Source organism: Elgaria multicarinata, chromosome 1 (genome assembly GCF_023053635.1).
Source record: "Elgaria multicarinata webbii isolate HBS135686 ecotype San Diego chromosome 1, rElgMul1.1.pri, whole genome shotgun sequence".
Taxonomy (NCBI): domain Eukaryota; kingdom Metazoa; phylum Chordata; class Lepidosauria; order Squamata; family Anguidae; genus Elgaria; species Elgaria multicarinata.
The window spans coordinates 157,065,861-157,088,555 of record NC_086171.1 but is presented as its reverse complement, the minus strand read 5'-3'; the positions used below and the strand labels follow the sequence as shown (position 1 = coordinate 157,088,555).

The 22,695-nt window shown below is 42.6% G+C and overlaps 1 non-coding gene across 1 annotated transcript; it reads right to left on the bottom strand.

The window, feature by feature from the left end:
* On the bottom strand, nucleotides 1-116 carry LOC134413469 (U5 spliceosomal RNA). The gene has a single exon (XR_010026482.1). It is a non-coding gene; the product is annotated as a U5 spliceosomal RNA (small nuclear RNA).
* Nucleotides 117-22,695: the final 22,579 nt, after the last annotated feature.

The following is a 22,695-nucleotide window of genomic DNA, read 5'->3' as shown; positions in this document are numbered from 1 at the left end:
AGCCCAACCGAAGTCAGGCCTCAAAAAATTAGTTAAAAACTCATAAATGTTCCTCTCCACGGAAATCTTTAGTAAAAGGCGAAAGATTTATGCGATCTGAAGAGAAACCAGAGTATAAATCAAAGCACAGTGCCATCCTTGCCAAAGCATCCACGCCTGCTCCTTAGGTGATAGTGACCCATGGGAGCCAAACATTAATATTGTTTTTCCATAATATAAGATACATGGAGAAAGGTCTACCTGTTTTTCATACTACTAGGTTTAAAATTGCACTATACACAATAAACAGAAAATACAGAGAGAGAGAAATTTTCAGTGCAATGCATCATGGTTTCAGCTGAAAACAAATGAGCTTACTCTTCGTGCTTTAAGACCGCCCTCACTTCGTAGGAGGGGAGGAACAATTAAGTACTGTACGGTAAAGGGACGTGCTCTGTAATTGCCTTCCTGTACTATTGTGGCGTGGATACCCCTTGTTTGTAATAGAGGCTCAACTCAGGTATACTTTTTACATGCTCAAAAAGTGATACACGTGTTAAATGCCCACTTAAGCCCATGTGCTACAAACGGGTTGGGAGACTGTGGCTGATGATGTCCTACTTCGGATGTGCTCCCGTGCAGAAGAGGTTCCTGGGGCCGTCTTCTCCAAGGGGACCAACAAGCTTCCCGGATTCCCTTTCCTTGCAAACTTATGCTGGCCAATGGGTGGCAGCGGATATGAAGGGAGGGCTCCCAGTTCCTGCCTGCGCGGTCGTGCCCAAGAAACTGCGGAGCAGCAGAAAGGAAGTTGCAACCGGCACACACTTCCTTTAGCCTGGAGAAGGTGGATAGCAAAGTGGTTTATATGTATTATATTTATTTATAAGTTAAATAAATATTACAGAACCAAGTTGAAAGATCTTAGCACTCAGTATGTTAATACTGTCAGGTCCCTTCTTACCTATATATCAAAAGCAGATAGAGGCCAGGTATTTATGTACATACAAGTCATCCTTTTTGTTTGTTTTTCACTTTTCCGCTTCAAGTGCAATTGCGCTCCTGTGTTTTCTTTTTTAAAAAAAATGGCACCCGCGATGTCCCTGTTTGTTTCCGGGATGTTGCGCTGACATTTGTACGCTAGGGGATGAACCTGGTAAGTCTGGGATTGTCCCCCCTCCCTTCCCAAAGGCCCTTAGGTATAGAAAGGGCCTTAGTTGTTTTTCCTGTTCCTGATCTGCCCGTCACTTTACTATCTATACACGGAATGTCTGCTAATATCAGAACATGCAGAAATATGTCCTTTTCCTACATGGATGGAAAGATGCAATGTACAGATATAACTGGTAAGAGGTAAAATATTAAAATTGTATGTTACATCTTATTATTTACACTTACATTTTTGTACGTTGGAGAGCAACTTCTTGTTTCTCTCTCTCTTTGCCTTAACTATACTCCTATTAGGGCTGCTGATACTCTCTACTTCCACTGACAGCCAGTCCAACAGAAACTAAAGACTATATTCTTGTTTAAAAGAGATTCCCTCCCCTCTTCTTATTCTTTGTGGGATTAAAATTGACTCCTTTACATGTGCATTTTTCCAGGGGGTTTCTTTCTCTGCCTTTCTATATTTATTTATATTTATTTATTACATTTATATACCGCCCCACAGCCGTAGCTCTCTGGGCGGTTCACAAAAGTTAAAACAGTAAATATTAAATAGTATACAAAATTTAAAAACCATCAGAAACATAAAAACAACAGTATCCATTTAAAAAACAACAGTTCTGGGGTCTGTTAAAAATCACTAGATGGCACTGTAGTATAGTGGACTTCTGCAATTACACAAGACTCTCATTCTGCCATTTTGAAATAATACCAGACTTTCCTCATTAGGAAAAAAAATACACAATAATGATTGTAAATCATGGGAGAGGCTCTGGAAATAATGATGTTGTGTAAAGGACCCACAAACTGCCTTGAGTGAGCAATCACGAGCGCACAATAAAAGCCTCATCTAGAAAGGCTCTTCATCTCTTGGAAGGCAGGGATATTTAGCAGACTTCACAGCTGTTCCCTTGAAGGACTTCTTTTAGGTACTTCACCTTCCATGAATTTTCATTTCAGTCACAATATATTTTCCTGACTCCCCTGTTGCTTTGATTTATTTTCTGTCCTGGCTCGTGCTTTCTGTGGAACAGTATCATCAGCTACATGCGTGAAAATCAAAGAGAGACCACTTCAGACACTTGGGAGATGAGGAACCTGAGCAACAAGCAGAGCACTTAAGAAGCTTTGACCATACAGGAAGTGTTTCAGACAGACAGGCCTTGAAGAAACTGACTGAAGAGGTACTGCAGGGGGCGCAGGGGAAGGGAGGGAAAATACTCACTGCTTTTCCTGTCAGAGCTCCCTGTTCTGTTTATAATTCAGCTCTGTCTTCCTCACAGATGATGCCCATCCTGCCACCTCATGATCCTATAGCACAGCCCTTAGAATGCTTCCAGACAAGGGTTTTATTGTTCAGTCATCCTGCTTCATCCATGGGGGGCCCAGACAACGTTGTCTTGCATCTGTAGCCCTCCCGTGTTTTTCCACCACTTCTTCCATCTTTTTTTCTTACCAAAAAAAGTTGATTAAGGAAGAAAAGCTGGAATAGCTGCACAGTGTGTTTTGATTCCTAGTAATGGGAGCCCTCTGTCTAGAAGCACCCTGAATTTTCAGCCTAGATTTCCATGTAGTTAAGGGCGATGAGTATAGATTCTGCATTCCGCCATTATAAAGCTGTAATTGGGGGGTTGTCATTCTAACATTCATAAAATCTTTAAAATTTCACCAATCTCCCCGAAATTTACATGTTTCAGAAAGAAGTGTTGGTTTTACATAACCTGAAAATTCCATGAAGATTGGTGAAAGATTGAGGGAAGGATGGCAATTTAAAGTACAAAAGAAAAATAAATGTCTCTGAATCAAAATGACACTGATAGCATAAGGTGACAAGGATATGTGCTCATGATTTCTGAAGTCAGGAAATCCTTAGTAATTAATCCAGTGGTGGGGTTTTCTTCCTCCTTCCTTCTAATTGGTGGAATGGCTTTTCTTTTTTAAAAATTTCTTTCAGTTGATTTTTAATGAATATTTCTTTGCCCCATTAGAGTGAATACAGAGGCCTGCTTCACCCATAGCACAACACACAAACATGCTCAGTAGCGTTGCTCTCCCCTTCTCTCCTGCCTCAGATAGATGTATGCTGAAAATAAAATGGCCGCCTGGCTCCTCTAGCAGTCAACTCCCATCATTGCAAGTCAGTATGTCCCATGGTCAGGATTCTTTTTTTCATGCAAAATTGGAGGACTGGATTTCTTAGTGATATCACAAGGACTAGCCAATGAGTGCTGTGCACGCTTGGCATCTACTTTAACATACAGATCTCTTGTCATCACCCCTCCTCCAATGTTCAACCCTTGTGGGAAATAGGCATGCTTTAACTAAATGCAGTGATGGTGCTGCCAGAGCGGCCTCACTGCTCTGAAAATGTTGTCTGTCTCTTCTTCACACAAGGAATCTCAGATCGACACCAATGCAATGGAAAGCTTCATTCCACATATTAACATTACACCCATTATGCCAAAATAGTCAAGCACAGCCTTATAAATGACCATGGAAAAGTTGGAAATGCTGAACCTTAAAAAGATTCTGCACGTCTTATTTCTACCTTTCCAGTTCTATGCCAGGAGTTTCAGCCTGTCTTCTTGTGCTCCCAGGATCTGACTTCTACGAGAGGATGGAGAAGTCGCTGAAGGTCCATCCACCCAGTTTTTGATCATGCCCCCCTTCCCTCACCCACATATCCACACACCACAGCTCATCCCATTCAGCACTGTCTCCTGACTCTCTCTGTGTAGTATTTTCCTGGGACTCAAGGGGCTGTCATGGGGCAGGGAAGTTCACCTCACCAACACTGTTGATCCAGCTTAAATCTGAATCCAACCATATGCATTTATTGTGCAATCGTACTGCCTCATTAATGGAATTTTACTGGGGTCCAGACATCATTATCTTCCATTTGTGGCCATCTTGTGGTGTCTCATTGCTCCTTCCACCTTTTTTCTTACCAGAAAAAAACAGGTAAGGAACAAAGGACAACAGCTGGAAAAAATGCCTTTTGATTGTTAGTACTAGGAGCCTTCTATCTGGAAACACCATTCTTTAAAAGGTCATATATGGATATACCTGCTAAATTTTTGCTTGAAAGTCATTTTGTCCAAACTCAGTGAAACCACAAGCTCTTGCTTGAGATGGAGAAGAAGCAGTTTTAGCTTTCTAGAGAGAGACCTATTGCAAGGGCTGCTCAATAGAGCTATATTTTTGTTGGTAGTTTTCTGGGTGAACATAACTATATTTTAAAAATCCTGTCTCTCGTTCTTCAAGCTTTTCTTAACTTAGCTCAGTTAAAGCAAAGATACCTGGTTTTGATGCTAACATTTAGGGGTTTCTTTAACAGGCACACCGGTGATATGATGCAACATTTTATTGTGTGCCCTTGCTTCTTGCTCAATGAAGACAAGGGTGTTTTATTCCTTCCTGCTGCATTTAGCCAGTCTTAGTTAGGCTTGAATCTGTGTGGGAAGAATGTGGTTTCTCCACGCTAGTCATGTTCCAGCCCAGGACAGTGCCCTTAAAATGTCACACATGATTAAAACAGAAGGATCCACCCTCCAGCGGCTCCTTAGCACCAACATGTTGCAACCAGACATTGGTTCTAAGTACTTTCCTCCTATTATTTCCCCGACTGGCCATTGGCTTGCAAGTCTGAAAGAGCCTGAGGTGGGTTATCAGCTTTGAACATAGAGAAGGGCCTGGGGGGAAAACAGAATTCAACAGTAGCTACATCATTCTGTAGCTGGTTATCATTACAGTATAGCAGAACCAGGGGACAAAAGAAGACAGAAGCAGAAAACACTGAGCAAGCCTTGCTTAGCTGCTGCTTATCTTTAGGCATGGCTAGCTATAGATCACTCTTTGGGTGCCAATGTCCTCATCCGTGGTGCTCCACCCAATGATTTAAGAAACCTTCCTCAAAGTGGTACCTTCCAGATGTTTTGGACTACAACTTCCATAATCCTTGACCTTTGGCCATGCTGAATGGGGCTGAATGGCTTCTAACCACTGCTTTTCCTTATTGGATTTCTCAAATATTTAGCTTCTTCCCTTACTCCCTTAAATTTGAAGCATCTCATTTAGCTCTTTATCTTCCCTGAACATACACATAGGTCATCTCCCTAGATGGACAGCTATCACATCTGTCAAATCTTCAGTCGACAGCAGTAGCATGTTCCAGCCCTCTCATTTGTTGCTTCTTCTTTCTATTACAACTGTTGTTTTATGCTTCAGGAAAGCTGACATTTGGCTTGATTATCAATGGAGAGACATCATGAATAAATGAGCACAGAACTCAGTGAAGATCTATCTGCAAATGAAAGTATCAAAAGGAAAGGATCAGTTAACTCCCCAGCTTTTAAATTGAGGATAACACCTCCTTGGAGTATTTTTGTCCTACATATTTCTAAAACGGCAGGGAGGTGTCATGTGACAACCTATAAACCTGCTCTTGTTCTGCTTTCTATATGCCTTGCAGCAAATCACTTAAATGTCAAAGGAGTCACTTACAGATAACTGCTGCTCAAAACAAAGAGGGCCATATCCCTAGTTGCTATCTATTTGTGTCACATCACTGGAATCAGCTCAACTATGCCGATTCCCAACAGCTCCAGAAATTCATCAGAAGATGATCTGCCATTTCGAGTGAATGAAAAGCACAGGGCCACACAAAATTGGAATTGATGCACTCTCAGGCAGAGACATCCAGTTTTTCACCCATTGTATTGATCCATGAGCTCCAGTTCTTCCAGGATGAGATGGAGAAGGTACTTCCAAATGGGCAGCAAACCAGATCTCTCTGTCTGAAGTCCTCATCTGTATTTTCTTGGCTCAACATGGGTGCTTCCAGATAAGATGTTTATTGTGCAATCTCCCTGCTTCATTCATGGAATTTGTGGGGTGGGGGTGGGGGTGGGTTCAGACAATATCATCTTCCATTTGTAATCTTCCTATGTTTTCCCACTGCTTCTTCCATCTTTTTTCTTACCCCCCCCCCAAAAAAAAACCCCATTAAACAGAGGGAAATGGAATAGTTGCAGAAAGCCTTTTGATTGGTAGCACTAGGAAATCTCTGCCTGGAAGCACTCCAATGTCTTCAGCATTGTCTCCGGGATATCTTGAACGTTTCTATTTGGTTTTTAGTGTTTTATTATTTAAAATTCTGTAAACCACCCAGAGGACTATTATGAGTGGGCAGTATGTAAGAGAAGAAGAGGAAGAAGAAGAAGAAGAAGAAGAAGAAGAAGAAGAAGAAGAAGAAGAAGAAGAAGAAGAAGAAGAAGAAGAAGAAGAATTATTTCAGCTCCCTAACAGCTCTTTGGGGTCAGGCATTTGGAGGAAATGTGAAGGACATATTACCTTCTATGATGCTGCAAAACATTTTTAATGACACTCCAAATCAAAACAAATGACCAACACTAGTGCATCTATTTTATAATTGTTTTATAGATTTAAAAAAATATCAAAAATTGGATTCACTACTGGTGGTCATTTGTTTTGTTTTAGAATGCTGTTTCATGCACATCACATCACCTGCATATCGGTTGATTCAGCATTTTTAATGATAAAGTAATAAATAACAAAGCAAATCACATTAGAAAAGATTCATTCCACAGAACCCACATTTGTAAGATGAATTAAACACAAAACAGTTTATTGGGGGATCTTCTAGAGAAGGGTCATCTCTGAGCGTACACATCTACACAGGAGTAAGTTCCAATGAGTTCAGATAAGTGGGTTGAGGATTGCAACATAACCTGTCTCGTTAACGAAAAAGCCCGAAGAACTCTTAAAAGCATTTGAAGCTCATGGGAGATATAGTGAAGGAATTGGAGCTAGAACTTACTCATTGCTTTAGAGTGCAATCCCCTGCATATTTTGAGTGTCATCACGTGGGGGGAGGGGGGGAATTGCGTTTCCTTACCATCACTTCTCTGCACTTCCTCATTGTTCCCCCCCCCCAGGGGAAAGAGGAAGTAAACAAAGACCACATGGCCCATTCAGAGGCTGATTTTATGGCACCACTTTTCCTGCACACAGCAGGAGATCACAGTACATTACATTGTTGTTGTTTTAAAGTTTAAAAGCAGTCCATTTTGCTATGGAAAAATGAGCAGAATGAGCAGGAGGCACATGAGAGGCAGACGACATCAACTAAACTATGCACGTACATCCATAACTGGGCAGTAGCAAGCATGTGAAAAAAGCTTGTCTGATGAACCTCTTTGACAGAAAAAAGTCCTAGAACTCCCAGCGTGCCCCAGCCAACATGGCTGGTTGGGGAATATCGGGAGTTCTAGGGTGGGGGGTTCTCTCAACAGGCATAGAATTGCATCCCTAATAGTGTTATCGCCCACAAGTATTTCACATCACTGAGCCTAACAAATAGAATGAGAATGCCTGATGATTAGGATTAATGAAACTAGCATAGATTGCTGCAGTATTCACAAACTAGTAACATAAATCACTGCATTTTTTAAAAAAAATGTTGTCAAGATCCTTCCTATGACCTGGACCCGCTGATCAATTCCTTAAGGATCTTTACCTCCTTAAGAGTCCCACCTTCCTTCTTTTACCTTCCCCTTCCCAGTAGATGTGGCGTGAGTGACACCCCAGACACTTTAGGTTTAACGTATCAGTTTGCTACTAAAGTAAAACAAGGGGGGTCCAGGTCATAGAAAGGAACCCTGACAAACGGTTGAGCAGTTTGGCCTTATTTTGCTCCCTCTGAAATAGCAGGTTGGCGGTCAAATGGCAACAAAAAGAATCGTGGTAATAAATAACTTTCCAGAGAGCCTGGAAAGGTTCCCAAAAAAGTGCTGCTGGTTAAAATAAGCATGGCTGTGTAACAAACAGCCCTTGAACAAAATGATAAGGGAATCTTCTCATTACTGCATCAAGTATTCACAGGGAATGATTTACAAGGAAACCTAGTTTGCTGTTACCACAGCCCTTTAACACCTGAGGAGCAGATTAAACTTTTGTACATATGTGATGCCCCTCAAAATGAAAGACAATACCAATGTGGTAGCAGAAAGCAGTGCCTAAGGATCTGAGCTTTACCCTGGCACAGGCAAATAGCAAGGGTCTGTAGACATCAGAGATGTACGGATGCTACCCAGCCATCTGCATTAGGGTTTTCTAAATTATAATGAAATGCCTTTTCAATTGATAACCCAATTAAAACTAAATGCCTTTTCAATTTGTAATGTCCATATTCTTGATTAAATAAATCAGCCATGGGCTGTAAAAAGCACAACAACATATGAAATGGCTAAAACAGAGAAATATTGGCTCTGTCCAAGCTGAGAGTAGAACACCACCTGGTGGATAGATAATGTCATATATCTAGGATAATTATGGTTGTACCTATCACCCACTTTATTGTATTGTTCCGCTTGCTATAAAGTTTTCCTTTAAGAAAATGTTAATGTCTTGTGATGACGAACCAGCCTCGCCAGTTGTACAGTAGGCTTGCTGCCATTTCTTAGCAAGAACCTGCACATTATTGATCAACTCAGTTCTAGCTCTTGCCTAGATTGTCCGCAACTGGGAAATCCCTGACCTAGAATGTGATTGCCAATTTCTTGCAGGGCTTCTGAACCATTAAGAGCATAAAAACATTCAATAGGGGAAGCTTTTCCTAGCACGTAGGGATAGTGATGGGGTGGCTAGATCCTCACTCAAAGAGAGTGCTTGTACTTTTAAATGCACTCACTGGCTCTTTGCAGAGATTCAGTGTGTGTGAAGCATGGGGGGAGGGAGCAGAAGGCTCTACCTTATGCTTATGCATGACCAGTGCACTGCCTGCACAGACACGATGTGTGTGCAAAGACTACACACTTTGACGTGTACACACAATTTTGAACTTGCATCCTACTGAGGTCGCTTCTATACTGGAACCCTAATTAGGAGAAAGGTGTCTGGGAAGAAGGTCTGGAGGAAAGTAAGCCATGGGCAGTGGTGTGTTCTGCATTCTTCACCCATGGACCCATTTTGCTGTTAAATCAGATCCTTTGCCCTCTCCCCTTTCTATATTTATGGGGAAATTTCAATACTTGGTACACAGAATTGTAGCTAGTTTGGCTCAGAGTTGTCAGCTCATTCTCAACTGATGCATTTTTTTCCCCGTCACTACAGCTCCATGCCCAGAAAAAAAGTTCAACTGACCAACCTTTGTTGGTTTTGCAGTTAATAAATGTATAGGAGCATTGCCAGAAAAAGTTGGCCATCCTACTTAGAACTTGCCAGGTTCTGAATGCAAAACATACAAACATTTGACTCACCTTTGAGAGCCATACTACATGTTATACAGGATATTCCAGACTGGAAAAGCTGCTGCAGAGGCAACTGGATAGGCCAAAACTATGTTAGAGTGCTTGCTTTGCAAGCACAAAATCCCAGGTTCAATCTGTGGAGCTGGGAAAGACTGGAACCCTGGACAGTTGCTGCCAATCAGTGTCAACAGTATTTGAACTAAATGGACCATTGTTTGATTTCTATGATGGAGGTGGTGAACTAAACTCTTTCTTCCACAAGATTTTTCCCTTTCTAAGCCCCTCTCCATTCCTAAGGATGCCACTTGCCCTACTGGGAAATTCATAGAGGTTCACATAAGCATTCCCCAGGGAATAAACAGAGGGTGATTTAGATCACAGAATGGATGGAGGAGGGAAGGCTAACCTCCCTTCCCCAGTGCTACTGCTCCCATCCAATTAGGGTGGCCATGTGCCCTACTTTATAGAGGATAGTCCTCCATTTAAAGAGCTGTCAGAGGACAGTATGTGAAGGGCTGTCCAGCCCAAGTCTGGTTTGAAGATAAAAAGCTCCATCCAACGAGCGTTTTATTGCACACTCGTTACTGGGCACTCACAGAGTTTGCTCAGGTCGCTCACATGATATCTTCTGCCTCCCGTGCCCCTTCTGGCCTTCCTTGCATGACAAAAAAAAACCCTCTTTAAGTCCAATGTTTTTTTAAACTTGGAATTGCTGCTGTCTCCTGCTGTGTGCCGGAGAAGCAGCACCATTAGAACAGCAGACTCAATGGGCCTTTTGAAAGAGGAAGTAACTGAGGAATGAAAACACAGGCAGAGAAGCGAAGGTAGGGAGCGTGTTAACCCCCAGTTTGATGGAGCTTAAAGAAGCATGAGAAGGGAGAGCAGCAGAGGCCTTGAAGTTGCCCATCCACAGTCAGCACCTGGACAGTAGACTGAGCAGGAGCTCAGGTCGCCTGGTCATAGTCCTTCCCACCATGGTGAGATGCATTGTATTAGATATGCACATTTTATGCAACTGTCTCTCCTCTTTTGGGGGCAGTGCATTTCCTCTTTCTGGCAATGTTTCTGTGGCCACCCTACATCCAATTCAGCACAGCCACAGCCACCACCACCAGCCAGTCCCCGCAGCTGCTTTTAAGTGATAAAATATTGTGAGACCTGATAATGAATCCCTTACATAAAGTGTGATTTGGCCCTAAGCAACCAATTAGCACTCCACTGTGAGAGTTGAACAGCTGCTGGTCAGGAATCCTGAATCAAAGGTCATGTTAAGAAAAATCCGCCCTCTAGTACATTTTGTACAGATATGTTCTGAAGCTCAGAGCTGTGAGATTCTAAAAAGGACAAGTTCAACCCCCTCCCACTCTACTTTCTGATCCTTCCTTAACCCCACTTCCACACCTTTGGCTAAGTCAGAAATCTATTCTTGCATCACCTCAGGCTTGGTAAAAAATAGCAATGGTGTCATGGGCATATAAATGGCTTTTCTTGCTGTTAGATTTCATGCTGTAAAATATTTGTTTTCGCAACTGGCAAAGAAAATGAGGCTATCGGTTTGCAACCATACTGATACTCTCTGATTAGTGCTTTTTTTCTTCTTCTTTCTTGATTTATGTGTGAACCTATTGCCCTCTAAAATCACTGTGCACAATCCAATTGCTGCTAAACAATTTTAAGTCCCATTGATTTTTATGGAAGACCACATGCTTAATGTTCTTATTGAAATTAATGGGACTTAAACTGAGCAATCCTACACACCAATTACACTGGGCGGAGAGATACACCACCAATATGCCAGCACAGCAGCCACCAAATCCAATACCCAGTCTAGGATAGGTGGGAGAAAACACACCACTTTTAAAAACACACAACAGAACAAAAAAGATAGCCACATCCCAAACAACACAGCCAGAACCTGCTAATCACCAGCCATTGTGGCCTGTGATGCCCCAAGTTACTTAAATATGGAGGAAGCCAGTGTACTGACTGCAATGGGTATACATATCCAAAACAGCTTTCTGGCCACTCCATAGTCTCTACATGACTGAAGGCTTCTCTACACAGAAACTTTATATCCCACAACTTTACTGGGGCTTCTACTTCCCGATTCTTTGTGGGATTAAGATCGGCTCTTTACACACATACCTACTTCCCCCCTCCCCATATCTGCAGTTCTATATATTTTGTTATATAGCGACTAGAATGGTGCTGTGGTATAGCTGCCTGTTATAATGCAACTTCCTCTTTACACAGAGAAATTCAACCCGTGGTATTTAAATAGCTCATTATCCCTGATATTAAAAAACAACAACTAGATAAACGTCAGAAAGCACAGGAGAGGCCCGGGAGCTTGATAACATCATGTAAAGGACCCACAAACTTGCATGAGTAACCAATCTCGATTCAAGGATACAAGCTTCAAGTAGAGAGGCTCTGAGTTTGAGATAGGTCCCATTGACTTTTTTGGCTGGAGAACTACCTCTGGAGAGTAAAAATGAGACACAGAGGGAGTAATGGGCAATGATCAGTAGCTGGACCATATAATCCCTGGTTTAGGAATCTGCACAACTGCTAGATTCCAGAAGTGCTCTGCTTTTCTTTCTTTTCTTTATACAGAAATTAACCATCATGCAGCTCTTGTTGCATGCATTGAAAATGGGGCTGTGTAATTCCACTTGGGAGCAACAGGGAGTGATGATATGCCTTCACACTCCGGGATCTTGTACCGTAACAGGCATGGCTGTCGCCATGGAGCCATGAGGCAGCCATGTTTTTCTCCCCATACAATCTCCCTGAGTTCTCAGTCCACCTCGTATGCAGTTTTTAAACATTAAAATTTTTTTTAAAGCATTGCTGAATTTGTGCAGATTTTTTGGATCTCCGTGTGGATTGCCTCAAAATTCACATGGAAAGAGGACAGAACAGTCTTACTGGGAAACACATGTGAAAGAGGCATGAGTTGGAGTAAGATCATTCCATCCCTCTTTACCTCAGTTTCTCAAGCCAACACTGAGGGAGGAGGGGAGAGACTGCAGTGGCTGTGGCCATGCTTAGCCCTTTTCCTGCAGGGGTTGTAGCGGAACTCCATCCATCTGTGCACTGACAGCCTGTTCTGATCCATGCATCCAGCCTGTGATCCTGTAAGGCCGGGGTGCACAATCTTTTACTTCTGAGGACCACATTGTCCATTAGCAGGGGTCCTGGGGGGCACACTTGCAGAAGTACAAACACACACACTTGCTGGGGGAGGCTACCTCAGGGGCTGCTTTGCTTTCCATTTAGGACTACAAGCCAGACAATTATCCGGAGATCTTTCCACTGAGGCCCTCAGCTAGCCACATCCAGATCCCCAGGGGTGCTGAGAGGGCTGCCAGCTAACCAGGAAGAGGAATCAGAGTTGCTTGCTCTTGTGTTTTTAACAGATCCTCATTTTGTAGAAATCAGAAGGCAAAGCTTTTCCCAGAGTGGGAAAACAATAATATCTGCTACTGTCTGCAGATCAAGCTGCTGTCAAAGGCACAGGTGTTATAAAAGGCAACCTCCTAGGTTTGCCAACTTTTTATTTTTACTGGCCACTGTAGTTGGCAACCCTAGGAACTGAGTCTTGGGGGGATCATAGGATCTGGACTCATAGGACTCCAGTCGTGAATGGCTATCATATGATGAGCCCTCAGCATCCGTATTGTTGCTGAGTGGCTAGGTCATCATGATATTAGTAAAGCAGAAAAAAATAGATGACTATTTGGACCCAGGTCCTGGTCGAAAGAAAACAGAAGGGCAAACCACCACCACCACTGCCTGACTTTCTGCCAGCAATGCACTCAGCTAACCTGCCTCCCTTCTTATCCTTGCTGACAAGATTAATACCGGGCATTTTGTCTGAAATGGAACCTCAATTCAAGCCCATTTATCCTCTTTCCCATTAGTAAGACATTCTGTGAGCTCTTTATCAATAGCTGGCAGATGGGTGCCGCATTTATCGTGGCAGTTCAGGAACCCACTCAGCTTTGGGCCAATCTCACAGCCTGTCAGACCCAGGCACAGAACTACAGGTGTGTGCGCCTCCATTTCTATTCCTGGAAATGTCATAACATGTTGTGCCAGTCGTGACACTAGAACCAACGAAGCACCCTAAGTTCAGGCATCAGTGTGTGTGCTGAGCAGATGATCAGTGGGAAGGGGAAGGAAACACCGAGGCTCCTCATCTCTGGAACTGAGCAGGGAAGGGAATCAGGACTGCCCGTGCAAGCAGAATGAGAAGGTAGAATCAAATGTGTGTCACATTTTTTCAATGCTACCTTAAATTGACCAATTGCATTTCTATGCTGCCCATTTCTACACTGCTCTCTGGCCAGTTCACAACACAAAACTTAAAACCATCAAATATACAGTAATGTAGTAAAACATAACATCAAAACAAGTGTGTTTAACACAGAATAAAATCAAAGTAAAAGCCAGCAGCTTTTAAAAACTGCCTCCAAGCAGCATATGCCCTCCCACTGTCCCATTCTGTCTGGGTTAGCTGCAATTTTCAGAGCCCTACTCTGGGGAAAATACCACACTCCTGTCATCCCAGTTTTCACAGGAAGCAGCTACATTTCTCCCTCCCTCCCTCCCTCTTTTTAGAACTAGGCATGCTTTGATGCCCAGCAATAGGCATCACAAATCAAGTACCTATCAAAGAAAGTTATATATCTACCTCTGAGTTCTGATTTATTTATTTTGACACTCAATAACTTAGATCCTAAAAACTATGATCTGAAACAAGTAAAGAAACTACCAGTAACATATTCTTTGGAATATGTCCCCCTCCCCGCAACTTTCCTCCCCCTATGAGTGCATCAATATAAATCTTATTAGACTGAACATACAGCTGGCTTTTCTTCTGACCCACCAAAATGGAAAAATGAGCTACATGCTGTTCTTGGTGGGGAAGAGAACGCAGATCCACTATCTTGTCGCTGTCTACATGAGAAGGGCAGTGGGGCAGCAGTGGGGAAATTGAAAAGAGGGGAACATGTTGGTTGAGATGCATATGGGGAAACTATTCTGCAGACTACCCTTTATTTGGCTTGAGCTATCATGCTCCCCAGAATCATCCAGTCATCTTCAAGGGGGAGCAGGAATTTGATCCTTGATGTACCGACCCCCCAATCCAATATGTGTTTACTGCACTGCACTGTGATAGAGATTTTACGTTCTACTTTCCTTTAGTAGCTTCTTTCAAACTAATGACTATACAGGGCTGCCTGGGGAATGCTGGGTCTTTTTTTCTGTCTGAACATGCTTAGGATTGAACCCCAAATGTTATACACAGAATGATCCTCTTATGGATCGGTAACTAGTTAAATAACAGTAAGTAGACAGCAGGAATAAATGGTCAATTCTCACAATAGAGGGAAGTAAGGATGGCCAGTGGTCAGATCTGCTGGGAGTTGTGGTCCAAAACACCTAGAGGGCACCAGGTTGCAGAAGGCTGAGCCTTTTTTTTTTACTGCCTTTTTAAAAAAAGGCAGCCTTTTTAAAAAAAAAAAAAAAAAAAACGAAGGCTGAGCTACACTCCAGATGTCCATAAAAACCCATCTCTAATCTGTGTGTGTGAATAGGATGTTGCTGTGTGATACAGGAGGCCTGGGTTCTGGGGAACTCAAATCCCCATCTTCTGTTTCCCGTTCCATTGTCCTAATGCCTGCTTAAAGACATTCAAAGAAGTCAGCAGGCACATTTCATCCAGCAGGTCAATCCACAGCTGAAGAGCAGCAAAGGAAAAGGTGCATGTATTCCATTTAGGACTACAAAGGCTTGTAGTCCTAAATGGAAAGCAAAGCAACCCCTGAGGTAGCCTCCCCCAGCAAGTGTGTGTGTTTGTACCTCTGGCATGTATCTGCCAATCTCACATTAGGCAGTCACAGCAGATGACCCTCCAAGGACCTTAACTGGCAAGCTGGAACATAGGAGAGGAAGTGCTCCCAAAGGTACATTGGACCTAGACCATGTAGGGTTTTAAAAGTAAGAACAAGCACTGTATATTTTTCCCCAGAAGGAATTGGCAGCCAGTGTAAAGATTTTAAAACTGGTGTTATATGGTCTTCATGGGATGTCCCAATGAAAACCATATAGTTGTAGAACCATGTCAGCTCCTTGGTATTCCAAGGAGCTGAGGGCAATGAAACAACTATGTTACTGATTAGAGGGCAAGTGGCAGAAGACCCATAATGGATAAGATTGAACTCAAATAAGAATCCATTCATGGTTATATTTTATGCCAGTAATGGTGGCAAAGAAATCTTCGTTCTTGACCATCATTGCATCTACTCAGTGTTGCTCAGCACAGCTCTTTCAGATGGTTAAAAGTCTCTTGGGTGTAAGTTCTAGAATACAACAGCTCGAGCCCTCAAAACACCATGGTGAGCAATTTACTAAACATTTTGCAGATAAACATATTCACGACAAAGCAAATGCCATTATTTTGACAGAATCTGAGATGAATCGGGCAGGTGCACCATCTACTCAAGTTATGGATACTTTTCAACTTGCGCAACCTAAGGGTGTGGACAAACTGCTTGGAGGACTGAAGCCTACTACATATATATGGTCCTTGTCATATATATATCCTTGTCCATTTTACCTTGAGTTGGGCTGGCTACTTGAACCGTCAAGGTGGTAAAGTGCTTGCAGCTTGCAAAGAAACAGTGGTGATACACCGTACATAGGGCTGCCTCTGAAAATGGTCTGGAAACTTCAGCTGGTGTAGAATGCAGCCACCTGACTGTTGATGGGGCCAAGGCAAAGAGATCATATAGTGCCTATACTGGCATTTTCTAAGCCGAAATTAAAATGCTGTTTTTGACCTTTAAAGCCTTAAACAGTTTGGGACCAAATTATTTGAAGAACCACCTTCACCCACATCAGCAAGAGACATCCTTCTCAATTACTCACCTTGGAGAGCAGTTAGGTGGATGAATGCATCAGAGGGCATTTTCTGCAGTGGCCCCGCACCTCTGGAATGAGTTGCTATTTGGGGTTCACCAGGACCCATTATTGCAGGCTTTTAAGAAGGCCCTGAAAACTTACACTACTTTGGCCTTCCCCAGATTATGTTTTATCAGACTGGGTTGTAACTGAAACTGTGTGTTCTAGGTTTTGACTGGTGGTGGTTGTTTTTTAGAATGTTTGCTCTTTTATTATTTATTGCATCAGTTTTTATTATGTGAATGTTACTGTTGTATGCTGGCTTGGGAGTGCCCCTGCCCTGAAAGGTAGCCAAGAAATATTTTAATAAATACATATTGTGAAGCTGACTCTGCTGCTGGTTGAGCATAGGATTATAGCTATATTATGCTGTAATCCATTAACCCTGACATAGTGATTGCCCCACATTACAGGACTGCTGGATTGCCTTGCCCCTTAGGTTGTAAATAAGCCATACTGGCAATGTTTCAGGGACAAAATTTATGATCATCAAGGCCAAAATTATACTCCTGACTTGATTAGAACAATGTATCACAATGAACTGGATTCAATGTTTCAAAACAAGGGTTTGGATTACTCTAGCCACAAGATGTCAGTGTTGTGTTACCCGACTGCATCTATTTGGGTTGCACATTTACCTGGCTGGCAGCTGTGTGGGCTTCTTCCTATGGCACTACTGGACCATTTTGATATAGGATTCAGAAACTTGTGGGAAGGACTCCTGCATGGTTCCTAAGTACTCAAAGATAACCTACCAGGCCATGATGGATCTGAATTAGGCATTATTCAACCCACCTAGGGTGATCATATGAAAAGGAGTTCCTGTATCTTTAACAGTTGTATAGAAAAGAAAATTTCAGCAGGTGTCATTTGTATGCCTGCAGCACCTGGTGAAATTTCCTCTCCATCAGAACAGTTAAAGCTTCAGGAGCTATGCTAGAGTGACCAGATACAAAACATGGCAGTGACTGCCTACAAGGATCCAACTCATCACATTGCAAGTTTCCCTACCATCCCTCATGCCACTTTTAGAAAGAACTGATTCATCTCAACTGGATATTGATAGCACTGATTGGGGTGTTGTATTAATTCCCTAGGCATAAGCACTAAAGCACTCATATTTTTTAAAATTAATAATATGTTATCACCAGTGGCTCACAATGGATCACGCAGTTGTTTTAATTTCATGTTCAGATTATGATGATCTGAGGCAACGATTGACATATATTGGTCAATGAAAAGCAAAAGTGTAACTTGCAGTTGTTGTTACCAAGACAGTAAACCTTACCATTGTTTTGAGTATTTTCCTAGCCCTTTGACTTGGGGAAAAAAATCTCCATCTCATCTGGGAAAGTGTACTAAGTAGAGATTTGGCCACACAAGGCAAAGGGCTTTCCTTTAATAGTATGCACAGGAAATGTGGTTCTCACCCTCTCTGTTCAATAGGCAGCTCTGGACTGTGTAAAGCATCCTATTCAGGTCCTAATGCAATACATTCTCTTAAGTACACTCATTAAATTGAATACTTAGAGGAAAGGCATCATGCAGGAAGTACTGGAGAACTCCCTGGAAAACAATGCCATACTCAGCCATCTATTAGCAACCATTACGGTTAGGAATCCACACCCCAAATACACATATGATCTCTCCTTGCACCTTTTCCCATTAAACATCTGTGGCTGAAAAACAAAACCCCATCACTGTCATCTACAGCCCTTCATCCCTCTTTTGATATTAGTGGGGTGGGGGACTCCCCCAAACCCAAGGTTTTAAAAAAGGATTTCTTTACAATAGTTTATCCCTTGCCCTGGAGGAGAGTTCATTTGTCTTCTGGTCTATACTGAAAAAATTGCCCTTATTTTTGTCACCATGCTGTTTTGTAACGTCTTGGAGAGTTCAAGCAGAACCCAGTTTTTTGTTTGGAATATTTCCTGTGCTTTATGAAGTTCAAGAGGACCTACATGAGTTCAGCCTGCCCTCATTTTTTCTCAGTCCAATCTCCTACCTTCTCTATAGATTTATCCAAATAATTGCTGGCTCCATCTGAATGCTGTCCATGTACTTATTCTGTCAAAACCACATTGACTACTCTAAACTCTGGTTTGTTGTTTCTTTATTCCTTCTCCCATCTGGGTGCTTTCCTGTTGTATCACACCATGAATTTTGGTTAAATGTCCCAACATGTCTTTTGGTCATGTGTGTATGAGTATATATGTACAGATGAGGACACATGGTAGCACAGTACAATCCTGATCTTTGGTTAGGTCAGTAGGACAGGATAGAATCAAAACAGAGGACATAATGCTTCTCTGTCATGCGCCGTTCAAAATGACAAAGGCCCCACATGCACAAAGAGGTTGGTGACCCCATTTCTCTATGATGCTACCAGAATACAATCCACCACTGGTACTGTTCAATAAAAACTGTGCCTCTGTTCTGACTATGTTTAGCTAATGGATGGGACTCGTCCAGTTTCTCACCTCAAATGTCATCACAACAGGGGGACGGGGAATACTGGGTTCTTCACCATCATGCTGACACAGGCCTCTCTTGCCCAGTTTTTTCTACTGGAACATCAACATGGTGATAGAGCAGGCCCAACAACCCAGGGCCATCCTGACATTGCCCTTGGTTATTTCCAGTGTGATAAACCAAGCCATGATATTGCTGTTGGAGTTTGGAGTATTTGCCAGGGAAAGAACCAGCAGATCTTTACAAGCAACTAAATGAACATAAGGGAGGGATGGTTCAATAGGATAGTCACTCTTAAAGGGCTACAGCACTGTATTGCTCACTGAGTTGGCTGACTCTTCCCAGAGCTTGCCTCAATACTCTGTAGTCAAGGATAGAAACGGCTGCATGTTGAGTCTGTGCTGTTTTATAGACAGCCTATCCAATGCTAGGTTATGTAGCTGGGCACATGTGTGGACCAGGAGCAGGAAGGGGCATGACAAGAACTAGGCCCTGGGAGATTATGTATATCCAGCGGTTGCTCTCTGGAATGGGTGGCCTGGGTCCTAATCCAGGCACTTGCCTCTATTCTCCATCCAAAATTATTGCTACTGACAAGACACCCAAAAGGCAGGCTTGGCTTTGCAAAGGAAGAGGGAAAAGACACCAGGAGAAAGGGTGAGGATACCTCAAAGGAGCAGAGACTAATTTCTTGACTAGATAAAATGTCCCCCTGAAACCACTGTGACATAGGACAGATATCCATTGTGGCTAGGACAGCTATCGAATGAGTGATCATTCTTGAAACTCTGGTTCACATATAGTTGTCTACCTTTAACATGACTTCTTGGCTTCATTTCTAATCACTCAATGGCGCTGTGTTGAAATATTTTTTAATTGTCTGGAATACTATTTGCGTCATTAATGCTGAGTGGCATTTGCAATCAAGACTCTTTACATTTTCAGTTCTCTTGAAGATGTGTTCACTTGGCAAATAATTGTATCTTGGGGTTTGTCTTTTTCTCCCCTTTTCTATTATGTTTTGCCAACACTGTAAATGGCAAACATTTAGAATGGATGAGCTCAGTTAATCCTCTATACAGCAATACATGACATGCAAAATTTCAAGCTTCCTTGATTTGAGAGATTATATGTCTGTAGCATAAACCAAGACTGAGATCATCTGCCTTCCAGACAAGGGCTCTTTGTGTCTGGAGGAAAATGTTTTAAAGAAAGTCAAGGGGGAGAAGAAAAGAGTTTGGTCTAGATTCTGTTTACATTTACATTCTGGGGGACTTTGATTATCTTACTCTGGATTCAGAGCAATGCATGTGCCATTCCTGGCTATCAGGTTGAACATCTTGCTGGCAGAGTTTGAATACAATTGCATACTGCTACTGGGACTTCCTGGCTAAGTAGCATTAATTTTTATCACCAAGATTGAAATGGGTGGATGCACAAATTAACTTACAGACTGAGCCTGCTTTCTAAATTGAACGGTTTTGTATGTCTGTGCAAATGCAGTCTCTGGTAGAAAGCTTGAGCAAGGACATGAGTGGGGGTTCTCTAAGCTGGTTGGTTACCATATCAGCAACCTGTAAGAATAGTTGCAGCAGGCTTGCTTATTGGACAATAATTTACTGAGAGTCATGCATTGTCTGTATCTGAGACAGGTGAGGACGGTGGGAACACAACATTTTCCATTTCTGGCTGTTCTTCTGGCTCAAGAGGGAGTGGGGACATCACCCCACCTGGCTGTTCCTCCAATTCAGAAGGAAGTGGAAATGTGACCCCTTCGTTATCGGTAGGCAGATAGGCATGTCCTTGAGAGTCCTCAGCGGCAGTGTATCCAGCAGCGGCAGTGTCTTCTTTTTGCTGCTTGAACTGTTTGTCGTTGGTAGTAGAGGAATCGTGTTTCTGCCTGCGACGGCGGAAGCAATAGCAGAAACTGCAGCAGGGATGATAAGAGAAGCCCTTATAACCATAAGGCATAGCTGGCACACCTCCCACACTGTTCTGATTTCCCAGAGTCCCTTGAGCAAAACATGGGCAGCAGCACTTTGCAGTAACATGGAGCCAGTTGTGTCTAGGAAGTGGTAATATCATCTTGCCCATTGATTTCTTGGCTCTATGGGTGCTCATTGATCAAGCCCCTTTAAAATGGAAGTCCTGGAGGTGGAGGAACAATATGGGTTTATGTAGGCTGGTGTATCTTAAGAAGCCTATGTAATGTTGAAAAGGAAGGGCCATAGCTCAGTGATAGAGCACATGTTTTGCATGCAGAAAGTCCCAGGTTCGATCCCCGGCATCTCCAGGTAGGGCAAGAAAAACTCCTGCCTGAAACTCTAGAGAGATGCTGCCAGTCAGTGCCGACAATACTGGACTAGATGGACCAATGGTCTGACTCAGTATAAGGCAACTTCCTATGTTCCTAAGAGCGTAAGTGTAAAAAAGGCTCTGGGGAAACCATGGCCGGGATGGGGGGGGGAGTTAATTAGGGGGAGGATGCAGGTAAGGTAGGCACAGGTGTAATGAAATCAAAAGCTGTTGGTGTAATCTAGTCCCAGAGGCTAGAGACGTATAGGAGAATTGGTAATCCATACAGTCTATAAGAGCCTCTCCCTGCGCTGACGTTCCTCCTGATTAGGGATAATCTGTGAGTAATTGGCTGCAAAGCCATTGTACCTCTAAGGATCTCTCATAAACCCTCAATAGATTAATGATCTTACCCAGCCATAAATCTCTTTCGCCTACTACATGTTTTAGGAGTGAGGTTAGATAGGAAAGGTAAATACCCCAGAACTCACACAATGAGACAGAGGCAGACAAGTGGTGGTATGGTAAAGGCTATCATCAGTATGGAAAAACGACGTGACAGAGGGACTGTATGAAAAGAGATACAGGTCATTCAAGAACTTCCCACCCATTCAGCAGTTACATCTCCCTCATTAATTCCAGGAACTTATAGCTAAGTGGGAGACAGGCCCAAGTATTACAGTGGGAAGAGCAGTCAAAGGGAAATGTCCAGCCAAATACTGTTGGGAACAGGCACCAAATCCACATATGCTCATACCTGTTCATTCACTAGATCACGAGTGGGAAACTTGTGGCCCTTCAATTCTGGCCTACAACTCCCATCAGCCCTAGCCAGCATAGCAAATGGTGAGGGATCATAGGGGTTGTAGGCCAAAACTTCTGGAGGGCAAGTTGCCCAACCCTGCACTATGTATACACACACATATACAAACACTCACGCATATATGCACACACGCACACACACACATAAGATTTGAATCCACAAGTCCTGCTTTCACACCCTTTAACCCTTCTCAGAGACTCCAAAATACTAGGTCCCACCTCTTCCTCCAGTTTGTGCAGCTAACGAGGCAAGATAATTGGAAATTCAGGGCCAAACTAGATGCAACTTTAAATATGCCTTTGCATTTAACATGAATTTTTTTTAATAATAATAATAATAATAATAATAATAATAATAATAATAATGTAAATAGCATCAATGAAAGTACTGATGATTGTGATTGGAGCAAGGAACAAGGGAACATAACCCTTCCTCCCCTAGCTGTGGTCCTGAGGAAAAACCCTCCTTTGAAGCTGGTATTTACATTGGGAAGAAATCCCCCATTGGCCCCATTGCAGCTGTGGGGTGTGTGTGCGTATAACCCAGCGAAAGGGTTCCATTCCACCACTACCCTGTAGTTGCAATCCTGATAAATATCAGCCCCACTGCTGATGTTATTTATATATATATTTAAACACTAAGTTAGTAAGGGGGACTCTAAGGAAGTAAGACACCAATGCCTTACAACAAATCTCCACCACAATATTTACTTTTCGCATT